Source organism: Schistocerca nitens, chromosome 2 (assembly GCF_023898315.1).
Source record: "Schistocerca nitens isolate TAMUIC-IGC-003100 chromosome 2, iqSchNite1.1, whole genome shotgun sequence".
Taxonomy (NCBI): Eukaryota; Metazoa; Arthropoda; class Insecta; order Orthoptera; family Acrididae; genus Schistocerca; species Schistocerca nitens.
Window position 1 is genome coordinate 151,044,893 of NC_064615.1, and position 21,878 is coordinate 151,066,770.

Sequence of the window (21,878 nt, forward strand, 5' to 3'; positions counted from 1 at the left end):
AGACCCCTGTAGAAATGAGGATGACGACGGCGGCCGCCACTTCCTGGTGCGACGCACGTCATTCAGCCGGCTAGTCCCTCGAAGTGTCCGCGCCTCGCTAACAGCTCGCGGCGCTCGCAGCAACAGGTTTCCCGTGGCGAGAGTGCGCGCCACGCAGGTAGAAACACTGCGAGCTGCGGCCGGACCGAGCGCGGCCTTGGAGGCCATCAATGAACCCCCCACCACCCACCAGCCGGCGCCGCGGGATTCCATACGGCTTCCTTCCCAGAAGGGCGAGCCACGCCGGCTAACGGTCGGACTGCCCGGCCGGCGCCAACAGTCATCGCGTAGCTGGCTGGCCACATGACGATGCAGTTCCGCAAAATTACTTCCCTGCGCGGAAGTGCCCTGTCACGTCTTATGCCGTCGGTACACACGGATTGTGCTTTCGAACGGCAACGTCAACATGCTGCTGAAAGCCCAGGAACTTGTGTATACGGCACGTGTGCGTCAGCGTGGTATACGCAATCGCAGCGCGCTCCAGCGGCAGATGTCGGCTGTATCTGGCTCGTAAATCACACTGTTTACGACATGGACGGGAGTAGAATTCCTACGTTAACTCTATGAAAACGCACATTCCCTCCCTTGTCCATCCACTAGCCATGTTGTACTGTCAGTAGTATACATAAATAAAAACTTCAGTATCCGTAAAGTGTTATGAGGTAAAAGGGAAAGCAGCAGGTACAGTCAACATGGACTTTGGCCTATAAATTTCCGTACAATGAAATGAACACCCTTAGCTGCTTACAGGCGTTGACATACGTCAACAGGGACAGATGAAAATGTGTGCCCCGACCAGGAATCGAACCCGGGATCTCCTGCTTACATGTCCTCGGTGGCTAAGACGGATAGAGCGTCTGCCATGAAAGCAGGAGATCCCGGGTTCGATTCCCGGTCGGGGCACACATTTTCATCTGTCCCCGTTGACGTATGTCAACGCCTGTAAGCAGCTAAGGGTGTTCATTTAATTTTAATTTAATTTTAATGAGCTGCTTGGTCACCCATGCCCGAGGGAGGACTCGAAACTCCGCCGGGATCAGTCGCACAGTCTGTGACTGCAGCGCCTTAGACCGCTCGGCTAAGGATATTTTAAACCAAGAAAAACAGCCAGTGAGGCAGGTTATTGTCATTCATAAGACACAAAATACATGACAGGTTAGCTGCCCAGTTGGTGATAATTAGAGGAAAAATTTTTGCAGCAGGTTGTGAGCTGCATGATTTCTCTCTCATTATTTTCAACTATAGAGAAATATCAAAGGACACAATCATAATCTACATTTCATCAAGGCAACTTTAAAGTAGAATAAAGTCGCTTAAGCAGCTTAATAAACGTATTTAAACGTAAAAGAGGCTTAGGATTTGGCGAGTGGGCGGAGCGATGGCGACAGTAGACGAATTCTGACGGAAATAGTTGTTTCCGGGTTAAAGACAAAGAGTACGGTTAAATTTACGCTTTGAGATAGTAAACTGGTGCATTCAAGGTCATCCAGCCACCTTACTCCTGACGCCGAACTGTAGTGTGTTACGTAAGAGCCGAGCTCCGCGAGGAGTTTCGTTGCCTCTGTCCGCCTTCCTGTCAATTTTATATACTGCTCACTGAAGTGCGTCACGAGAACAGCTGTAAAAGTTGACTATCTTGTGACACGGAATGCACAGAAAACTAATTCCGCAAAGGGAGAGACAAAATGGCTCTGAGCACTATGGGACTCAACTGCTGAGGTCATTAGTCCCCTAGAACTTAGAACTAGTTAAACCTAACTAACCTAAGGACATCACAAACATCCATGCCCGAGGCAGGATTCGAACCTGCGACCGTAGCGGTCTTGCGGTTCCAGACTGCAGCGCCTTTAACCGCACGGCCACTTCGGCCGGCTAAGGGAGAGACAGCGAGAGAACATAACCGATGTCTTGCCAGCAGCGGTGCAAGTGCGTTCTCTGCTGACAAATTTCGCGGACTTTGGGCCGCCCTGCAGCCCGGTATCTGCTGCTCTCGCAACAGCAGTTCCCCGTAATCTGCCGCGGCGTCGCGACCTCGGCAGGCGGGCGGGTGGGGCGAGTTCGTCAGAAGCGCTTGCCGTCACTCCAGACCCGTCCTAGAGGGCCGTTTGGCAACGGCACAGCCTCGCAGCTGGAACGCCACGGCGCAGCGTTCTCTCAGCGTTGCTAGAGCTAATGGAGCAGTTATTCTCCCGATAAAGAAACTGTCTGTTCCCTAGCGTTCGTTCGGCGATACGGGGTCTGCTACTTTTTTATGATTTCGCAAATGTATTTGGCTTCTAACTGTGTTGTCATATTCCCTATTTGTCGCCACAGTTAATCTAAGGAAGGAAACTTCGCTCCGCGTTGGTTCAAATGGCTCTGAGCACTATGGGACTCAACTGCTGAGGTCATTAGTCCCCTAGAACTTAGAACTAGTTAAACCTAACTAACCTAAGGACATCACAAACATCCATGCCCGAGGCAGGATTCGAACCTGCGACCGTAGCGGTCTCGCGGTTCCAGACTGCAGCGCCTTTAACCGCACGGCTACTTCGGCCGGCTTCGCTCCGCGTTAGTTTTATCCAAAATGAAGTATACATGCAGAATGAAAATTTGTACCGAGGCTGGGATTCGAACCTTTTTTTTTGTAACCATATATATTTATTTAAATATATTAACAACGATACATTAAAAAAAGACTTTTATTCTATTAACCTATTATATTCCTAGTGCTGGCTATTATTACTGTCATTTTATAGGTTTTCGTTTTTATATTTTTTCCTTTTTCGTTTTTCTCTTATTGTTGTTCCTTGAACCCTTTTACATGGCCATTTGTCATCTTTTTTTTTTGGGGCAGACATTGCAGGACAGGCATAACAGTTTATATTTAGCATCGACGCATTGATTTTGAGTTCATGTTTCAGTATGTGATGCACTTGTGATGTCACAGGCACATTGTGCATTCTGGTTTGATCTCTTCCTCTAGTTTACACTGTTAGGTGGGACAGTATGAGGGAAACAACACCATGATAGATGGACCAGAAGTGGAAGAAACTTTTTTACATATGCTACAGATTATACCTAAATTGAAAAAGAGAGAAATTTTTTTGTCTTATTATATAAGAGAAGCAGAAAGGAGAGTGTGAGTAAACGATAGAATTTTATAGGCACAAAGTAAAGGAAATCATTTAAAAAAATTATGAGTAGTTGCCACTTTCCACTAAGTAATTCTTATCTCCTAGACAATATAGTACAAATAACAAAATAATTAATTAAAAAAAAGACCGTAGTGCGACTGGGCATACTTTTGACACTGTTTTGGCTGAGAGCATGACAGATGTTTGGTGAGAAGCACTTTGTATCACTGATTTCACTAAGAAGAAACACTTCATACTACTCGGATCTCCTACTCGCTACGCAGTTGCGCTAACCACTACGCCACCCTGGCACAATGGCTTGGCTCGACTGCACCGACTACCCCAGCACGCTTTCCTCCTTAATCCAAATTCCCAATCACGTCTCAGCTCAGGTGTATTCCCCCCTAAACTTGAACAACATCACAGAGGTTCACCAACTGTACTGAAATAGCACCTCAGCATCGAAAAACGCCAGGGATCCTGCCTGAAGCCCAAGCACCGGCGCTTTAATCAATTGGAACTGTATGGTTCCAGAGACCTTTTCGAGTCTTCAACAAGCCGGCCACTGTGACCGAGCGATTCTAGGCGCTTCAGTCCGGAACCGCGCTGCTGCTACGGTCGCAGGTCCGAATCCTGCCTCGGGCATGGATGTGTGTGATGTCCTTAGGTTAGTTAGGTTTAAGTACTAAGTCTAGGGACTGATGACCTCAGATTTTAAGTCCCATAGTGCGTAGAGCAATTTGAACTTTTGTTACTATTCATCTCATAACCTCGTTTCAAGACAGCACCCATTTCGTTTCACAGATCTTCCATCACCGTTGCCGTCTCTGGCACAATTATAATATCTTCGGTGAAACCTCAATGTTTTTATTTCTTCTTCCTGTATATTAGCTCCCTTTCCAATTTTCTCTTTGGTTTCGTTTTACGTACTTGTTCACTGAACATTTTGAATAACACTGGGGATAGATTACATCCCTGTTTCACTACCTTCTCAACGACTGTTTCCCTTTCCTGTCCCGCGTGTCATAACTGCAGTCTCCTCCCTTAAAAGATGTAGAGAGTCTTCTGCTCCCTTTGTTTTGATCCGTGTTACGGCCAGGATTTCATAATGTTTTCCAGTAAACAGCTTCGAAAGCTTTCTCTAAATCTAGAAATGCTCTAAACGTAGACGTGGCGTACTTAAGTCTGTCATCTAAGATAAGTCATCTGGTCAGTATTGCCTCACGGGGCCCTACATTTCTCCGAACAAAAATGGATCTCCCCAGAGGTCGCATCTACCTTTCTTCTGCCTATAATTCATGTAAGAATACCTATGACTTACGAATATTCAACAGATGGTTAGATGTGAACCTGTCAGCCCTGCCTTTTTTAAATTGGACTTGTGAACAATATAACTGTCAAAAAATTATTTTTTTTATCGTTAGGTTAGTTAGGTTTAACTGGTTCTAAGTCTAGGGGACTGATGACCTCAGATGTTAAAAGTCCCATGGTGCTTGGAGCCAGAGTCTTCAACATCTATGATGTATACAATGTGATTCACGAAGATATGCAAATATTTTAATATGTTATTCTACAAGTAAAACTAAAGAAAAAAGTTCATATAAATGTAGGTCCGCAAATGTTTAGTTACGGAGTTACGACTAATAAAAGACTTTACCTGAAATTTAGTAACTTCGCTTATACGAAGCCATCGCGAAATTGTACGAGGTTAAAGTAAAGCACGGTTTCCATTTCTTTTGTTGTTTTTGGTTTGGTGAATCTAATAAAACATGTCCCAGACGTGTATCTGCAGTAGTTTTCGAGAACATCCAGAGAAGCAAAGAGTATTATACAAGTAAATTTGTTTACTTTCCATTAAGAATGTAGAAACGATTCTGTCATTGTTGGAAACCGTTAGTCAGTTGTTTCAGTCGTTTTCTAACCTTGAAACGAGTTAGTTTTCTGTATTTTTCAGTGCAAGAACACAATAACAACAGTACATTTAAGTGAAACCACATAGTAACTGTTGTAGTTTGTATGCCCTCCATTAATAAAGCAGATTGTCTGACACATTCATACAATTGCAGTTAACGTTATTACCATCATTTTTCCAAAATTAAATTCTCTACAACTTCCGTTGAAAACTTTGTGCAATTGCCTGGAATTTAAAAAACAAATTGGGCCAAGTAGTTGATAAATTAAAAATTTTACGAAATTACTTCACGTCTACTTCTTTGCTTCTCTGGATGTTCTGGAAAGATACTGCATATACAGGTCTGGGTCACGTTTTATTAGATTCACCAGGTCAATAACAACAAAATAAATAGAAATCGTGCTCTACTTTAACCTCCTCCAGTTTGCGATGGCTTCATATTAGGGAAGTTGCTAAATTGCAAGCAAAATCTTTTATTAGCCTAACTCCGTAACTAAACATTTGCGAAATTATGTTTATATGAACTTTTTTCTTTATTTTTACTTGTGGAATAACATATTAAAATATTTGCATATCTTCGTGAATCACCCTTTATATTCTGACAAGTGACAATTGCATTGAGGAGGGAGCGCGGGAGGGGGAGGAGGGGAGGGGGGAGAGGGGGAGGGAGGGAGGAGGCGGTGTGCAGTGATAGTCCTTGCCGTTGTGCAAAGCCACTGTTCCAGGATGGCGTAGTGCATAGGACATCTGCCTAGCCAGCAGGAGACCCAGGTTCGAATCCTCGTCTTGGTGCAAATTTTCATTCGTCCGTTCAGTCTACATTTATACATCATACATGTTTGAGATCTGAAAATGTCTCGGAACCATATAGTTTCGTTTGATTTATCCATAATCGATGCTGTTGAACTCCGCGATCGTTCCTTTAAAGGGTAATGCTGGAAAAAACGTCCTGTCAGTCACATTTCAAGGTTGCTTATTTAAAACACTACTGGTTGCGGGCCCATCTAAAGATGATTACACTCAGTTTAATTATTACACATGCAGTGTGGCAGTCCGCTGTTTAACATAAAAGGCAAATTATGTGGTATTAACGATACGTAAGTGCACGCACAGGAACTGTAAAGAATAAAGAGTTGATTACACTACTGTATTTAAATATACGAGTAGATCGAGTATTTAAATAGAAATTGAATATTTGACTCTTGAGTAATCATTGAAACACCTATTCCTATTTTCACAACTTAATTTATTCAAAATGTCATAAACAGTGTAGGAACACAGTTACAGTATGCTGCCAATTGGGATACGTATTACAGCAAAAAGAAAAACTAACAAACAAGCAAATGAAGAAGTTAAATACTATTATTTGATAGTGACTATGTTTGATGCTATAATTTGACAGAGACTATGTTATATCAATTGGTGTGCATAACTTACGAACGAAAGTAACGTTTGCATAATGTGTCACTGTCAAGTAAAATAGGTTTATGAAATTTGGACCACAAATAAAAAGAACTGCTATAGTATAGTATAGAAGGTAACTAAAAGACATACGCAATGAGACTAAAACAAATGACACTTTTATACAAACACAGTAATTATTCTTAACTCACAGCGATTGATGTCCTGGATATTACAGAAGGCGGGACATACTTTTTAATATATTGCAGGCTTCGCAACGTGCTCCCACGCTGGCCATAATGTTGCAAAGTATCTGTTGTGGACGCACTCGCACGTGACGAGAAGTACGAACACGTAATGCACCCCACCCAGGGACGTTGTCCGACATGATCGTTTTGGTGGTTCAGGTGTTATGGTTTGGGGAAGCACAATGTTAACGTGGGCGTACTGGCCTCATCAGTCTACGATATTGTGACGCTGTACTCCAAGGGTGTATTCGGCCCGGACTTCATTTTTAATTATGACAATGCGTTACCACATCGTACAGAGCAAGTGGAACAGCTCTTCCAATGAACGGATATTCGGCGTATGGACTGACCTGCCGGTTCTCCGATTTAAATCCCATGGGAAGGGATGTTTTGGGGAAACATATTGCCGTACATCCACAAGCACCGACGACCATCCAGCAGTTATTAACCACGCAGATGGACGAACAGAACGCCCTAGCACTATCTTGTGGCCAACATGGAACCACACAACGGAGCGTGTACGGCCGTTCGTGGTGGTCATATACCATATTAAGAACTATGCCTGGGTGATCGAGCGGTTCTAGGCGAATCAGTCCGGAACCGCGCGACTGCTACGGTCGCAGGTTCGAATACTGCCTCGGGCATGGATGTGTGTGATGTCCTTAGGTTAGTAAGGTTTAAGTAGGTATAAGTTCTAGGGGACTGATGACCTCAGATGTTAAGTCCCATAGTGCTCAGAGCCATTTGAACCATTTGAACTATGCCTGGCCTTTTGTATTATTCAGGGGATCGTCATGAAACGCTGTGGCTTCCGTGTAATTATTTTCAAATGTTTCAAATGGCTCTGAGCACTATGGGACTTAACATCTGAGGTCATAAGTCCCCTAGAACTTAGAACTACTTAAACCTAACTAACCTAAGGTAGCTGCGAAGAAACCATGGGAAACAGAAGAAATACTTCAGTTGATTGATGAAAGGAGGAAGTACAAACATGTTCCGGGAAAATCAGGAATACAGAAATACAAGTCGCTGAGGAATGAAATAAATAGGAAGTGCAGGGAAGCTAAGACGAAATGGCTGCAGGAAAAATGTGAAGACATCGAAAAAGATATGATTGTCGGAAGGACAGACTCAGCATACAGGAAAGTCAAAACAACCTTTGGTGACATTAAAAGCAACGGTGGTAACATTAAGAGTGCAACGGGAATTCCACTGTTAAATGCAGAGGAGAGAGCAGATAGGTGGAAAGAATACATTGAAAGCCTCTATGAGGGTGAAGATTTGTCTGATGTGATAGAAGAAGAAACAGGAGTCGATTTAGAAGAGATAGGGGATCCAGTATTAGAATCGGAATTTAAAAGAGCTTTGGAGGACTTAAGGTCAAATAAGGCAGAAGGGATAGATAACATTCCATCAGAATTTCTAAAATCATTGGGGGAAGTGGCAACAAAACGACTATTCACGTTGGTGTGTAGAATATATGAGTCTGGCGACATACCATCTGACTTTCGGAAAAGCATCATCCACACAATTCCGAAGACGGCAAGGGCTGACAAGTGCGAGAATTATCGCACAATCAGCTTAACAGCGCATGCATCGAAGCTGCTTACAAGAATAATATACAGAAGAATGGAAAAGAAAATTGAGAATGCGCTAGGTGACGATCAGTTTGGCTTTAGGAAAAGTAAAGGGACGAGAGAGGCAATTCTGACGTTACGGCTAATAATGGAAACAAGACTAAAGAAAAATCAGGGGACTTTCATAGGATTTGTCGACCTGGAAAAAGCGTTCGACAATATAAAATGGTGCAAGCTGTTCGAGATTCTGAAAAAAAGTAGGGGTAAGCTATAGGGAGAGACGGGTCATATACAATATGTACAACAACCAAGAGGGAATAATAAGAGTGGACGATCAAGAACGAAGTGCTCGTATTAAGAAGGGTGTAAGACGAGGCTGTAGCCTTTCGCTCCTACTCTTCAATCTGTACATCGAGGAAGCAATGATGGAAATAAAAGAAAGGTTCAGGAGTGGAATTAAAATACAAGGTGAAAGGATATCAATGATACGATTCGCTGATGACATTGCTATCCTGAGTGAAGGTGAAGAAGAATTAAATGATCTGCTGAACGGAATGAACAGTCTAATGAGTACACAGTATGGTTTGAGAGTAAATCGGAGAAAGACGAAAGAATGAGAAGTAGTAGAAATGAGAACAGCGAGAAACTTAACATCAGGATTGATGGTCACGAAGTCAATGAAGTTAAGGAATTCTGCTACCTAGGCAGTAAAATAACCAATGACAGACGGAGCAAGGAGGACATCAAAAGCAGACTCGCTATGGCAAAAAAGGCATTTCTGGCCAAGAGAAGTCTACTAATATCAAATACCGGCCTTAATTTGAGGAAGAAATTTCTGAGGATGTACGTCTGGAGTACAGCATTGTATGGTAGTGAAACATGGACTGTGGGAAAACCGGAACAGAAGAGAATCGAAGCATTTGAGACGTGGTGCTATAGACGAATGTTGAAAATTAGGTGGAGTGATAAGGTAAGGAATGAGCAGGTTCTACGCAGAATCGGAGAGGAATGGAACATGTGGAAAACACTGATAAGGAGAAGGGACAGGATGATAGGACATCTTCTGACATGAGGGAATGACTTCCATGATACTAGAGGGAGCTGTAGAGGGCAAAAACTGTAGAGGAAGACAGAGATTGGAATACGTCAAGCAAGTAATTGACGACGTAGGTTGCAAGTGCTACCTCTGAGATGAAGAGGTTAGCACAGGAAAGGAATTCGTGGCGGGCCGCATCAAACCAGTCAGTAGACTGATGACCAAAAAAAAAAAGACCTAAGGACATCACACACATCCATTCGAACCTGCGACTGTAGCAGTTGCGCGGTTCCGGACTGAAGCGCCTAGAGCCGCTCGGCCACAGCGGCCGGCTGTAATCATTTTCTTTGAATCAGAGTGTCATTTCTGTTCATCTCATTCTGTATTTCTTTCAGTTAAATTCTGTAATGTACTGTTGTGTACTATAGCAGTTCTTTCTATGCATAGTCCAACTTTTATTGAGCTGCGTTACTTGGCAGTGACGCCATGCGAAAGTCGCTATCGTTTTGCAGACCTAAACTAAAAACTAAGCTCCGCCCGAGCAGGCCATGAAGGTCCCAACTGCCCGACCGGCCGCCGTGTCATCCTCAAGCCACAGGCGTCACTGGATGCGGATATGGAAGGGCATGAGGTCAGCACATCGCTCTCCCGGCCGTATGTCAGTTTCTGAGACCGGAGCCGCTACTTCTCAATCCAGTAGCTCCTCAGTTTGCCTTACAAGGGCTGAGTGCACCCCACTTGCCAACAAAATGGAAATGAGCGTTTGGCGTCATTGGCCGGGAGGCCCCTTACGGGGCAGGTCCGGCCGCCTTGGTGCAGGTCTTATTACATTCGACTGCAGATTGGGCGGCCTGCGCGCCGGATGGGGATGAAATGATGATAAAGACAAAAGAACACCCTGTTACTGAGCGGAGAAAATCCCCGACCCAGCCGGGAATGAAACCCAGGCCCCTTAGGACGTCAATCCGTCACGCTGAACAGCGCTCGTCAGACAGGATGGTTACCTATCTAAGTGCTAGCCCAGTCGGACAGTGCTTAACTTCAGTGATCTGACGGGAACCGGTGTTACCACTGCGGAAAGGCTGTTGGCCCGGTTTGCGCAGCAGTATTTTGTAATTTGACATTGTGGTTTTATAGTCACGTAATAATTTTCGTAACTTGTAACATCTTCAGTGCTTCCTTGTGGATAACTTACGAAATTCCATTAAGACATAAGCACAAACTAGTAAATAAAAATGGAAATGTGTGAAGTGTATACAGATGCTGTCACTAAAATTCTGTTTGTTTTTTGTTTTTTGTTTTTTGTTTTCATTTGTGATAAGAAAACAGTGTCCTATTGAAACTGTTAACTGAGATGTTCGGATAACGCTGTAGTTTGACTTACGCTCCTTACTAAAGTTGCAGGCGAGCACAAATACATCCTGCCACAGCAGAAGTATGCATAGTGCATGTTTGGAGAAGCGTAGTGTCTCATCTAATAACACTAAGCTCTTGCCGGCCTCAAGCTAATTTTACTGGGCTCGCTACAGTGTCCATTACGAGTCACATCTTTCGCGTCCTAACACTTTCGTCCTGTGAGCTGCTAATTAATTTCACGTTTGCGTTGAGCAGATAGGCTGAAGAGTTTGCGGGAAGCAGGTACCGTTTCTCCTTGGCAGAGCAATCGTCTCTGGGGAAAGGGAAAGAACCGCGACTGTGATGTCACTGGGTAAGAGGAAAGTGAATGAATGGTCACTGGAGTAATGTGTGCGGGACGGGGCCTGCGCCGGAGAACTAGTTAGTAAGGAACACAAAAATGAGTCACGCGGGGCGAAAGCTGAACCGGTTGGCGTGCCAAACTATAGCCCACATGCAAACATGTCGTCCCAATTCTGCTCCCGTCGGTGAATCATGTCCACAAAATGCTAATGTAACAACGTGACTAACTACGGACGCGCTTTATCGTTACAGGATGTCGGTTCTTAAGCAGGTATCAATTATCTGGCCTGTTCGGAGGTCCCGCCTGCTGTTAAGGCCCTGCGCCAAGCGGAACTTTCTCACCACTCTGATCCGACGCTACAGGAAAGCTACCGAGCAGCTGCTAAAATAGTTCGTCGAGTCTACATTAACAAGCTGACGCAGATTTCAGAGCTTCGACAAGCAGACACCCTAGTCAGCCAGTGAGAACAAATGGATATGCACATGTTTACATCCTCTGTAATAAATAGTGGCAAAGGGAGGTAGTGCAAACGTATTGCACGAGTATAGCAAAAGAGAACGCTCTTAATTTTACGCGTATTACTTTCGAGTGATGACATTTACATACCTACCATACTAAAGAAAAAAGCAGCATTTCGTGTACTTGTGACGATTTTGCTGTTTTGCATTTTCTACGAGCTGGAAAAAAAAGGGTACAAATAGCATCGACTGATCAAACCACCAGGTCGCTACATGGTACTGAAAGGTATTTTTTAATCCTGTAGTGCATGGTGTTGCCATTTGGCAACAAAGCATAAATTTACGTATAATGTTAAGGCAACCACTCGTTTATCTACGGTATTGCCTTCTGGCTACGCACACTATCTGGCTGCCTATAACTTGACCGTGTTTAGCGCCATTATGTTGGCAGATACAGCTCAAAAACGATAATCTTCGTTGAAGGTCGAGTGTACGAAAACACACGCGAATGCTGATGAAAGAGTGAATTATTTCTGTCATTTAGAACACATTTATTTAGATTTTTAAGGTATCTGGAGTGATGCTTCATGATAGCACAGATTGCGTTTCTATGTCTCTGTAACCGAACTATTAATAATTAATCAAAATTAAATAAAAAATTTTATGTTTAAGCTGTTACATAGTATTCTGTGTGTCAGACCCCTACTCCTAGATATTTTTTCACTGAAATTGGTTTCCTAAAAAAAGTCATACGATAGACGGTTAGACTGTAGTAGAGAAACGACGAACGTGTTACTGAGTGTGGCAGATTCTGTATGTTTTGTTTAAGTAGCATTGTCAATAAAGATCTTTATATGAGTGATCGTTCTTCATTTTTCGAATTACTTTCCTACATTAAGAGCGAAGAGGTGAAAGTAACACTTAATGTTCCGCTAATGAGAAATGTAAGCGGTATCTTGCGACGGCTTGCCAGAGCCATACTATGGGAATGTCTGGTAAGGAGGAATGCACCAGAGAGTTTTATCATTTAAATAAAAATGTTGTACAACGACTTTCAGAGAGCTCCACCCATAAAGGAGATGGTCATTCTGATTGGTTTACCACAGGGCTTAACAACTGGCCGGTTTTGAGCGCGAGTACTCGCGTCTGCACAGGCACATGCTCGCGAGCAGGTGCAAGGTCGCGGAGTAGGGAGGGAGGGGAGGGAGGGGAAATGCGCGCGCACGTTTGAATGTGATCTCGCGTTCTTAGCAGATTTAACTAGCCATGTGAATGCTTTGAACATTTTACTACAAGGCAAAGATCTGCTAATTACTCATTTCATAAATCGAATGCGAGTTTTTAAAATGAATTTGACACTTTGGGTGAGTCAGCTGGAAACAGGAAACCTAGCTCATTTTCCTAAATTATCATCCATGCAAGATGTTCACAAAGACTGTGAACGTTATTCACATAGTTTAGTTGATCAGCGCTTTCAAGATCTGACAGCACTAGACAGTGATTTTGATCTGTTCTCTCCATATTTAGCGAATATTTAAGAGATTCGTCCTGAGCTGCAGCAAGAAATTATTGATGTGCAGTGTGACAGAGAATACAGAGACAAATTTCAGAACAAGAAAAAAATTTTGGAATTCTACAGACACTTCCCTCAGTATAGATTTCCTCGTTTCCACAAACTGGCGGCTACAATAATATCAATGTTCGGTTTCACGTATGTTTGTGAACAACTGTTCTCTGCAATGAAATGTAACAAGGCGCGCCTGAGAAAAGCATTGTCTGATCGAAATTTAAACTGCACGCTGCGCCTAAAATGCACGAGAACAATTACTCCGAACACAGACACAATTGTAAAGGGCAAAAAGTACAAGATAACCGAGAATCCCACACTTCAGTGACACCTTTTATTTTGTAACAGTTCACAAATTAATGCTAAGCTAATAAAATTATGTGGCATGTGTACATTCTCCTTTATTTGTTTCATTTGTCGCAGTAATAAATTCGTGAGTGATATCCCTGCAGGTGGCCGCGGATTTACATTGACTGGCGGCAGCTGTTGTGTGCCCCACGTGACTTTCCCCACTCTCCACTCTGGTTCGGTAGTGGGGGTAGCGTGCTCGCGCTGCTCCGTGCTCGCGCCTTGCTGCTCACAGCTTGCTCCGCGAGCACGTATGTTGTGAAGCCCTGGCTTACCATAAGCAAAGCAATGCAACAGGATAGCGCACTGTCACAGATCCGAATCATCATGTGATGGACGACGTAATGAGGAGAGTAAGATATAAGAGTGACGATGAATTCAGCATCTTATACAGAGAGTGTAGTGATATGGTAAAGCTCAGAAGAAGAAGCGCGTGAGAAATGAAACACGTGGAATCATCAACTGAAGCAGTTTGGGCTGAAAATAAGCTACAGAATTTTAACTGTGAAGCTAGTCAGCAGACAAGGAGTGCATGTGAACCACGAGCTAGATGGAGAGAATTTAGAAAACGTACTCACTTTCAGCACTTTAATAGTATCGCAGCTCGAGATATTTATCCACTCTTCTATGGTACAGTTAGATCCCCTTAAGATGCAATGAACCCTGTTATCGGGTACGCTTTTATTTTTTTTATCGATAACTATATACGTCCAAGAAATCTGTACTGTCGGTAGTAGAGGCGATGGTAGATTCCAGACTGCAGAAATGAACACCCTGAGTTCAATTCTCCAAACAAGGACTGGTAGGATGGGGAAAAAAAGTGTTGTCAAGAAACACAAGCTCAGTAGCAACTGTGGGAAAATATAAGAACATTAAGGCTGAGATGTTTTGGACCTGCAAATAGGAAGGGTCAAGAAAGGATAGCGGAGAAATAGTTGAAAAAAAAACTGAAGGCAAGGCACTTAGTGACCAGCAAAGGAAGCACTGGATCACTCAAGTGAAACAGCATTTGGAAGGAATAGGAATGGAATGACACAGAATCGGCAGGAAATGGAAATGTCGTGTGGCTAGGGCCTCCCGTCGGGTAGACCGTTCGCCTGGTGCAGGTCTTTCGATTTGACGCCACTTCGGCGACCTGCGTGTCGATGGGGATGAAATGATGATGATTAGGACAACACAACACCCAGTCCCTGAGCGGAGAAAATTTACGACCCAACCGGGAATCGAACCCGGGCCCTTAGGATTGACAGTCTTTCACGCTGACCACTCAGAATCGGCAGGGAACGAGCGTACCTGGACAGACAAAGGCTCAAAGCAGCACACCCGGGCAACTGGAGATGGTATGTGGATAGTGGTGACTTTATACTGCTGACGAGGCGTCTACATTGGGTTATATGAAGATCTCCCACTTCAGTGTTATTCCACGTCTTGTTTATGATGTAATCAAGAGCAAAGCATTTATAGATAACGAATAAAAAAATTGCCCTGCAGTATTGGAGATCTGTCAGTACTCGCGATGGAACATCGCCCCTGGGTGAGTGAAGTAACGGCCCATGGACAAAATATTGCAGGCACAGGGAATACCGGCCCTCGAAACACCCCACTGTTCGCGGTAATAGCAGTACTTCCAAATAAGCCCTACGTCTTTAATTAGTTTCCCCCGAATTTGCTATCAGATCAGAGAAGCGCTCAGCGGGGAATTCTGTCTGAACTTATGGCAAGAAGCGTGACGTTTCCAGGGCACGCTTCCGTGCAGGCAAGTACGTGGAGCGCTCGCAAAACAAGCTCGGTCTCCGGGTTAGCTGCCACTCCAAATAAGGAAAAGGCCTTAGACTCGATTATAACTTTCCGTCATTATGGAGTGTACTTGCCTTATGCACTATCAGAACAGTCGAAATGGGGTAAAAGGAACTTCAGCGCTACATTCGCCTAAAACAAATAAGCAAATCATCTGTCACCGAGCACTGCCTCGAGCATGGTCATGAAATGAAATACGGCGAGATCAGTATTATGTTGTAAACAAATTTCCGTGACAATGTAATTAAGGAGTTTATCGAAACGAAGATGTCGCAAAACGCAGTGAACTGGGAGGGAAATATCAATTTAAGCAAGATTTGGTATTCGACACTCAAGATCTCTTGGGCCATTTCATCCATCAGAGGTGGAAAATTCTGACAAAATGTGCGTTTGGAGGAATAACAGAGCGTACCCCGAGAAACAGAGACTTCACATGCTGGTTAGCGACCCGGCATTGAGTATGTATAATTAAATAGCTCGCAGCACATGAAGAAGAAGACTAGGTAGGTCACTAAAATATTGTGCAAAACAATGGAAACAAGGATTCGGCTGCACAAGGAAAAGCACACCGTTAATCAGCCACGTCGAGGAAAGCTGAGAGATTACAGAGCTTTAGAAGCTATCACCCCGTGTTGAATTCATTTTAATTTTTTACTGCTGTCAGAGTTGACATGCTCTGTGGCTGGATGGCTCTGCCACTGTCATACAATAAATTCAAAGATTCGATGCTTGATCAGTTCTAAGAGTTTTCTCGCCGCTTAACGCGACGTTTACATTGCTATATTAATTGATTACGTGAAATATGACAAACTGTATCGTGGCCGAGTTTCCACATTTAACCATAGATCCATCTGTAGCTGGCTGGATGAGCTAATGATCAGGATGAATGATGGGAAATAAATACCAGTTCCAGTAAAACCATTCCTAATGGCCTACAGCAGAAACCTTTCGATAACAGAAGCGTGAGCATGCAAGGGTAAAAGAATAACAATGTAAAAAGTGCAGTTTATCAGCTATATACTTACAATAACGGTAAGGCAGAAACAATCAAAAACAGGCAGTGCAGCAGAACTACAGGAAATATAAGGAAGATTAAGCTGGGTTAGCCTAGGGACAGGAATTTACGCCGCGTAGTAAGTAGTGCGTCGTCGTCTCGACAGCAACAAAATACCGAATGTGTTTTCCGACAGGTAGTGTGTGCCAGCACTTTACATCAGGTGTGACTGGACAACCGGTTCTGAACGAGTCTAATACGTTGTACGCTGCGTTCTGGTGAAGCAACTGTTGCAAATCAGGTAAAGTTCGTGTGAGAAATAGGTACAAAATGTACTAAAAGCCGGAAAGGCGTTTCAATGCAGAGGAACATGTGGTGTCTGTACATATCTGTGTACACGGTATGACGAATGCAGATTTTAAAAATTAAATGGAGAAATAGGTGATTTGAATAGAATTTGGGAAACTTGCCAACAAGGAACATTAGTAAATAATAAAATAATGTTAGCGTAAGCAATTTTTCATCGACAAAACACCACATTTGACCTTCATTTGTTTTTCTTTACTGATGCTTTTTTATTTGCAATGTTTATCATTTCTGTTGGTAATATTTACAGTTATAGATTTTAATAACGCTTTATTCTAACAAATTATAATACAGAACTGTCATCAAATTCAAAATACTGCAGTACTATCAGTATCTAAGTAAGTTATTACGTTATTACTACCATCTTTACTAAAAGACGACGTAGGCAATCACATAAGAAAACATAAGCATAGGGAAGAACAGAACTGTAGTAACATGTTGATAAGAAAAGTGCGGTTCATTATTTTTTGTAAACAGTGACAGCAAACTTAAGTTCTGCTACTGAAGTAATCTGTGAGTTGGCTACCCACATCAAGTCCTTATTATAGAGCAAAGCTGTCTGTACCTGATGTTTTCCTGAGGAAACTTCTGAGTGATTTCCAGTCCATCAGTGCCATGTGGGTTAGCAGACAAGTATTTCTCTGTGAGCATATAGCTTAAATAACAACACAAAGCAATTATCAGTTTCGCAGTTTCAGTCTCTGTATTTATTGGAGTGAAGAAAATTCCGAAAGTGGTACACATTATTCGCGGGGTTCTTTGGAGCTCACCTCAATCTACTCGTTATCTTGCATCTACCAACAATTGCTTTTTGAATACCGTTTCATGTCATGTTCGCGCAGTCCATACTATAAAACACGTTGCAGCAAGAGCCTTGCGTAAGGGAGATGTGGTGGGGAAGGAAACGTAGTTTCATGTTGTACCAAACGTCCCAATTTCAGTTTTCTAAATATTAATGCATCACTCCGCCATGCTATACGAACCCACATCAGTAACCAAAAACGAGCAGTCGTCGTCAACCATGACAAGAAGCACAATAGAAAAATATAGTTTGTAGTTGAAGAACAAACTTACAGCATTTGCGGATGCCACCCATTTTACATGCTTTCCATGAATGGCCGTAGCACAGTTATTAAAACCCCTATCTGTCCAAAACTCCTACGCTTTTCATTCCGAGTGTGCTTAGCGAGGTAGAAATAGCGTACAAGCTTTTTTTCGAAGAGCTGTCAGTAGTTGTAGTACAAACGTGCATATAGCTGATGGAATGAGGCGCCAGGCAAATGCCAATGACCGGCACGATTCTCCTGTGGTAATGAACCTGAAACGAAACTGATTTGCTTCCATAAATTTTTTCTATAACTGCCACAAAATGGCTCTGAGCACTATGGGACTCAACTGCTGTGGTCATCAGTCCCCTAGAACTTAGAACTACTTAAACCTAACTAACCTAAGGACATCACACACATCCATGCCCGAGGCAGGATTCGAACCTGCGACCGTAGCAGTCACACGGTTCCGGACTGCGCGCCTAGAACCGCGAGACCACCGCGGCCGGCTATAACTGCCACACAACCCACCTTTAGTGTACAGTATATTAGCACTTTGGTTAAAGTAACAATATTTTGTTTGAACATTCTTACCAGACAGCACATATGGACTGATTGGTTAATGAGCTTCCGACATCATTTTCCTGGAAAACACAAGTGCGTTACGTATTTAAATTTTGCTTACATACCTACGCTGAACTAAATGTCCTGTTCGCACAGCGCAAAATTCATGTTCCTAGGAAAATCCCACTTCAGTGTTTTATGAACCGTCGATCTTAAAGAGGCGAACCACAAGCTCGGAAAGGACAAGGAAGGGAAACCATGCAAAACCTAAATCTGAATAGCCGGATGGGGCTGGAACTACTGTTCAAAAATGACTCTGAGCAATATGGGACTTAGCACCTGAGGTCATCAGTCCCCTAGAACTTAGAATTACTTAAACCTAACTAACCTAAGGGCATCACACACATCCATGCCAGAGGCAGGATTCGAACCTGCGACCGTAGCAGTCGCGCAGTTCCGGACTGAAGCTCCTAGAACCGCTCGGCCACCACGGCCGGCTGGAACTACTGTCCCCGAGAATATCAGTCCCGTGTTGAACCATTGTGCCACCTCGCTCGGTTTGAAGAATAGACTGAAATAAGACAGTTCATGTAGAACAGTGCAATTTCCTCATTGCTGCACATGGGGAAGTTCTGTGGACGTCATTTTCCATCTTTTCCTCCTGCCTTAAAAAAACCTTCAGCTAATCCATATGAGACGTTGCGCAACTCAGCATATTACTGCCATCCAGGTGACATGCATTCACACACCAGGGAAACTTAAATCGAAGCGAAGACTACGTCAAAGACTCTTAAACAGTTCTCGATGTGATCTTTCTTAAATTTGTTCAACTATGTTGTCATTACATTATCACAACCACAACGCTCAGGGAATCTGTGGCGTCTGCTTCGAATTCCACTCAATGCGTTTTCACAAACGAGGGCGTGCTGAAAAGTAATACCTCCGAATTTTTTACGAGAAAATTTCCAAAGGTTTATAAAACCATCTCAGCTATGCATTTGCGTAATTGAAATAACATTTATTAGGTTACATCGTCCCATCATCGATATTAGCAGCACATCACTAATAATGACAACATACATATCATATCTGGATATATTCCGATGGGAAAAAATTATACATATTTTAGTTGACACTGTATGTCACGATGATGTCATCTGTGTGAGTAGTACGTATAGGACTTTCGGAGGTTTGTTAGACTGTATTACGACTAATGTTATACAATAACCATAAAATGAAAATGGTTATTAAATAAATTATAAGTTTTGTAACATAAGAGATGCATTTTGAGTTTGTTATTATGTGCGATGTTAATATCAGCGTGGTACTGATAGTTGATCTGTTCAATAGTTGGCACATCTTTGTACTGCCTTAAATGCTTCACTGAATAGTCGCTGACCTACTCCGTTCAGAGCATAAGTATACCACGCGAAAACGTCTGTGAGGTTACCTATATAGGCTACCGCTCATATCAATGACGGAACGATGTACATCTGACGACTGTTATTCCAATTACGCAAATGCATAGCTGAATGGCATTGTAAGTGCTTTGTTACATTGATATAAGATGTGATGTATTTAATGCTGTTTCACGTAACAGCTGCTTACGTTAATGTTACATCCTTTGTTTTATGTATCTTTAGTCTTCTTTGTTACAGTGGAACCGATGATGGTCTGATTCTAGACCGAAATCGATCGTCTCTAATAAAATATACCGTTTCAACTATGTGTTGCATAATGCAGCTCTTAACATTTTTTTTAGTCTCTCATTCCCTAATTCCCTCAGCATCACTTCAATTTGACAGCATTCCATTATACTTCTTCCACTTTTGCTAGCCGGCCGCTGTGGCCGAGCGGTTCTAGGCGCTTCAGTCCGGAACCGCGCTGCTGCTACGGTCGCAGGTTCGAATCCTGCCTCGGGCATGGGTGTGTGTGATGTCATTACGTTAGTTAGGTTTAAGTAGTTCTAAGTCTAGGGGACTGATGACCTCAGATGTTAAGTCCCATAGTGCGTAGAGCTATGTCAACCATTTGAACTTTTGTTACTATTCATCTTATAATCTCGTTTAAAGACAGCACTCATTCCGTTCCACAGATCTACGTACTTGCTCAGTGTGCATTTTGAATAACACGGGGGATAGATTACATCGCTGTTTCACTACCTTCTCAACGACTGCTTCCCTTTCCTGTCCTGCGAGTCATAGCTGCAGTCTCCTCCCTTAAAAGATGTAGAGTATCTTTTGCTCCCTGTGTTTTGATCAGTGTTAAAGCCAGGATTTCATAATGTTTTCCAGTAAACAGCGTCGAAAGCTTTCTCTAAATTTAGAAATGCTCTAAACGTAGACGTGGCGTACTTAAGTCTTCATCTAAGATAAGTCATCTGGTCAGTATTGCCTCACGGGGTCCTACATTTCTCCGGAACTAAAATGGATCTCCCCAGAGGTCGAATATACCCTGTCTTCTGCCTTTAATTCATGTAAGAATACCTATGAGTTACGAGTATTTAACAGATGGTTAGATGTGAACCTGTCAGCCCTGCCTTTTTTAAATTGGACTTGTGAACACATAACTGTCAAAAAAGTATTTCGGTATAGTCGCCGTACACTAATAAAATTAGCAAATTAAATAGCGCCATGCCCTTTTTTTTTGTATCATCAAACTACACTCCTCTGCTACTTCCTCGCCGGTGCCAATTTCTTCACCTCAGTTTGTAATTGCATAATTCATTTCATGTTTCGAATCTTTGGGCTAATTAACAACATACACTAAAGAACGAAGATTATTCAGTAGCAAATGAACTACATAAAGTTTACTGAATCGCGATTTCGCTGAGTATTTGCAATACAGTAGCACACCGGTTTCTTCCTTTGTTATCAATGCTGACACTGTTAGAACGCAGACATTTTTTATATGTAGCTGGGAATCATGAATAGCCGCAATTGCAGCACTGATTAGTGATGCAGGCTTCCATTTGATTCCAGCGATAGCTATAAAATGAGTAAAAATGGTTGTTGCCGACGTTCGACTGAAGCGTAAAACAATTTCGGTCCAGCAAAATTAGAACTATGCGTGTCTCACTCTACCGTTCTGCTGAATGCGACGTATCAGCGAAACACGTGGAAAATAAAACACCTATTGTGACGCGCTGACGCTGGCTGTAAGCAAAATCGTTTCTGCAAAATGAATTTCGCTCCAAATTGCGAATGTATGTAGAGAGCAAACGACAGACTAGCGACAACCGCACGCCGATACTTCATTTTCTCAGCGGCAAAAGTTAACTTCATTTTGCCGAACAGACTTTATTTAATTTACTTTTCGATTCCGATAGAATTTCGGGATTGCGATGCAGTTAGACAGATAATGGGCTGCATCGTTGCTGGTACTTTTATTGTGAGAAATTTTATAAATGTCTATTAACATCCGTCGACGATTCGTGGGAGATAACAGGAAGAATTTTATGCGTTCATCTTTGTGTCCAGTGTCATCAACTTCTTCACATTGTTTACTGTCCCCACCGCAGATGACCACAACTGTCGTATATATATATATATATATATATATATATATATATATATATATATATATATATATATATATTTTTACGTGGTTATAAGGTTAATTTCTTTTTCAGCTACAAAGTATTTGCAACTGAAGTCAGCGTCAGACGGTATTATGATGGGTGGATGAACGTTTTATGCACGTGGTTTCCG

The 21,878-nt window shown here is 42.7% G+C and overlaps 1 protein-coding gene across 1 annotated transcript in view; it reads right to left on the reverse strand.

Moving 5' to 3' along the window:
- The window catches only part of LOC126234888 (protein lozenge-like), a gene marked incomplete at its 3' end in the record, with an annotated part of 759,148 nt that overhangs the window by 242,644 nt on the left and 494,626 nt on the right, over positions 1–21,878 (reverse strand). The gene's annotated exons all lie outside the window — the stretch shown is intronic.